Source organism: Tupaia chinensis, unplaced genomic scaffold (genome assembly GCF_000334495.1).
Source record: "Tupaia chinensis unplaced genomic scaffold, TupChi_1.0 Scaffold144392_1, whole genome shotgun sequence".
NCBI classification, from domain to species: Eukaryota; Metazoa; Chordata; class Mammalia; order Scandentia; family Tupaiidae; genus Tupaia; species Tupaia belangeri.
This window is the reverse complement of record NW_006204252.1, coordinates 1-3,794: the sequence shown is the minus strand read 5'-3', so window position 1 is coordinate 3,794 and position 3,794 is coordinate 1. Positions and strand designations below refer to the sequence as shown.

Genomic DNA, 3,794 nt, shown 5'->3' with positions numbered 1-3,794 from the left:
CAATTGTTTGCCTTAGTTATGGCCGACCAGTAAATTTAACCTTCATCACACATTTACAAAGGAGCTTGACTTTGGCACTAAAGGAGAAGCAGTAACAAATTCATTCTCTAAACATGGTGAGCAAAGATTTTACTGCATCCATGTTTGTCTTTGAGAAACTAACTTCACAGTCTGTGGACTGGTGAGTTTGGTTGTGGGCATTTATCTGCTCTTTTCCTGTAGAGGTAGCAGGAGATAGGGTTATTAAGTGTGCTTGAGTTGTCAGAGAGCCTGGCAGCCCTTGAGGGAAGGTCCTGGCAGCATGTCTGTGAGGAACTTGGTTCCCTCAGTAGGAGTGAGGGTGGAAGAGGGTGCCATGATCTCTGTGTGCAGGGTCCTGGAGTGTGACAGGCCTGTGACTGAAAGCACTCCAGGGTGCTCTGGGGTTGGGAGGGCTCTGTGGGGCAGGTAGGCTTCTGGCTTTGTTCCTTATTGTTTGCTCTTGGTATCTCCTGATACTCCTTGGAAGTGAAGAGGACTGAAGGCCACCATTAAATAGCCATCATTAAATATGAATTTATGAGGATTTTGGGATGTGTGATCTTAGCTTGCTTTGGAATCCCACTCCATCCCTTCTGGGAGTGAGGAAAGCTCACCTTCCTTATAGAATGCAAACTTTCTGACAAAAAGCCCTTTTCCAGTTAACTTGTTTTCAGATAGAGTTTTCTATGCTTTTCCACCTATTTCTGCAGTCCAAGGCCTAACCCTCCAGGTTCTCTGCTGCAATTGGCTTAGTGCTAAACAGGCACCAAAGTGAAGTATTTGTCTGTTAAGAAGGATAGAAGTGCAGAGCTGACCCTTGACTTCTTCTTCAACCCATTCCTTCTGTAAGCCCCGATATGCACAATCAGTTTCCAGGTGTCTCAGGTCAATGGGGCAGGGGGCCTTGGGGGCTGGGAAGGAAGCCCAGACTGAAGGTCCTATAACTGCTGCTAAGACATATTTTTAAATCTACTTAGAGGATGTTACAAGAGTTCAACTGAAGCATCTCCCATTTCCCCCTTAGAGCCCTAGAGAGACTGATTCTCCTGCTTCCCAGTCCCTCCTCCCACTTCACCAAGCATTTTTAAGACCTGGTTTGGGTTTATTGACAACCATGTGTATAATTCATGCAAGACAGGTTACAGTGGAGCGTGTTACCTTTGCTAGTCAAGCATGGCTCAGTAATGCTGCTGCAGATTTTGGCCAGGAAGTACATTTTATTGGTGTTTGGGTCTAATGTTTTCCTGTCCGGAAACCTTCTCCTACCCTTGGTGGGTCTGTTCTGGCAAAAGCACCATCAGGGAAAATCTACCTTTCCCTTGTCCAGTTGGATAAATAGAGTCCAGAAAAGGACAGTCTGTTGTGTAAAGCAGAAGCCCTTGGGGGAAAAAATGTAAGCATTGAGAAGTGAGAGGGTGAGACTGTTCTGGTGGGCCACACAAGCCCAAGCTAAGCCTTGGTGTTGCCAGGTTGGTTCCTGGTGATGTTGTAGTTAGTACCTGGGGCTTTTGTTTTGTTTTCCCCTTTTCTTTATTAATATATATCCATGAAGTGCTTTAGGAAGGGACTGCTTTCCATTTAATGAAGATCATCGTCCTTTTCCAATTCAGTTGTTTCCAAACACCCTGAAATAATGGGTGTGGGGATACCAGATAGCAGAGTAAAGAGACTTGGGCTTTCTATTCATTGCACCTTTTTTCCTTCGGGGTTTTCTGTAAGACCAAGTAGATGAAGGAGATAAATATTAGAGAAGGTATTAGGAGCATAGAAAAAGGTGGTGGTGATATCTGATAAATAGAAGTTAGTTCTGCAGTGATAGGGCTTGGCTGGAAGGAAGGTGGAGAGAGCAGATGCAGGAGAGAGTGGTTCAGTGGTTCATTATGGTTGGAGTGCAGTGTGAGTGGTAGGGTGGGGATGGTGGGAGTTGAGAGTGGAGAGTAAGGTAAGGTCCAGGTCCAGGACAGCTTATGAATCATGCTAGAAAGTTAAATTTTTATCTGGATGATTTTTAAGCTGTGGAATGAGACAATCTAATTTTTATTTAGAGAGTTTATTCTGTTCACACTAAGGGGATTCAAATAGAAGGGGAAGAGATGAAGCAGTGGTTGAGTATCATGTAATCTCAATGAGATGGCAAGGGTGTGAACCAAGGAGGAAACAAAAACAGATGAGATGCATGAAGTGGAGGGGGCTGCCCATGGTGGATGGTAGTCTTTGAGTTGCGAGGGGAGGGGATTCGAGGTTGATGTTCAGGTGTCTCACTTGAGTGAGAAGTGAGCGGTAAAAAAAGAAAAGGTAGCTCAGCTTTATTTTTGCAAAATCACCAACAAAACAATAAAAAGTCAAAACTCAAAAGACATTTAATTATAATATAAGCTGAAGTTTTATATTTCTTTATGAATTCAATTTTAAAAAGTGACATTTCTAAAATCAGCAATAGGCAGGTCCTTCATCCACTTTTAAATCTTTCCCCACCAGCATGGCTGTCACAGGGTGCATCCTTGCTCTATGCTCCTGGAAGGTACGGACGGCTTGATCATGGGACTTGTCAAAGGTAGCAAGATCCTTGAATAAGGGTCGTGTAAATTTAATTCATCCTTCTGCAGTCGCCATTTTTAGAGCCAAAGGAATTGCTTCCTCCCACTTCGATTGAATGCAGAGCCATAACCATCTGAATCGTATTTCAGAATTGTTAATGGCATTGAAGTTGTACACCTCTTGCATTCACTTTATGTGCCCCAATGGAAGAAGTGCTCTCTGGAGAACCTGTGCTAAAAACTCGTTCAGCTGATGAGAAGAGAGATCTTTCAGGTCTGTGGCATTGAATGAGCTTAAGTCGTTGTCTTTGGCAGTGATCCATCTTTGACTTAAGGCAATACAAGCATTTGTCAGGGTCATATTATAATTGGGTTTTACTGGAGGCAGTCCAGGGGAGTAGAGCCAGGCATTCCAATCAACTTGATTGAGAATATCAACCTTATCTTTAAAGTGGGAATATAGGAAGTCCTTCCAGTCATCAGTAGTTATGCTCTTGTAGGAAAATTTTTTCACATAAGCCTTTAAGAATCCCAGGAAAACCTCTGGTCCTCCAAGAAGTTGTTCAAGGTAAAAAAAGTAAAGCAAAAACCTTTCTCATAGGGAACTAAAGAGTAAGCTTCTGTATCTGACAGATCAGCCACGAGTTTAGTGAAAGGACTTGTTTCCCCAAAAGTCTTTATCCAATTCTGTAGTTCTCCCCATCCTCCCAGGGCATGAAAACGTCGGAACTTTTCACCAAACAGCTGTCCACAAATGTGGTGTTCCAAATACACAGCATGCCCTTCATTTAACCAAAAGTGATCCCAAGTTTTGTTGGTCACTAGATTTCCTGTCCAACTATGAGATATTTAATGTGCAATAACATTGGAGAGTGATTTGTCACCTGCCTGTAGAGTAGGTGTTACAAAAGTCAGAGAAGGGTTCTCCATGCCACCATAAGGGAACGATGGGGGCAGGACTAACAGGTCATACTGTCCCCATACATATGGTCCTCCCAGATCTTCTTCAATTTTAAGCATAGATTCAGTCTCAGAAAATTCACGAGCGGATTTATCCACCTGCTCTTTCTCAGACCACACCAAAGTTCTTGGGCCAATCTACCTGCTTTCTAAAGCTCCAACAACCAAAGCAATCAGGTAGCAGGGTATCGGGACTTTTTGATGGAATCTGTATATTTTTCTGCTTGGCTCTTCTGGGTCAGGGACTTCTCCATCACGAATAGCACTCACCAGTGC

The 3,794-nt window shown here is 43.4% G+C and overlaps 1 pseudogene; it reads right to left on the bottom strand.

Annotated features, from left to right (window-relative positions):
• Positions 1–2,624: 2,624 nt before the first annotated feature.
• LOC102471133 (leukotriene A-4 hydrolase pseudogene) lies at positions 2,625–3,791 on the bottom strand (annotated as a pseudogene).
• Positions 3,792–3,794: the final 3 nt, after the last annotated feature.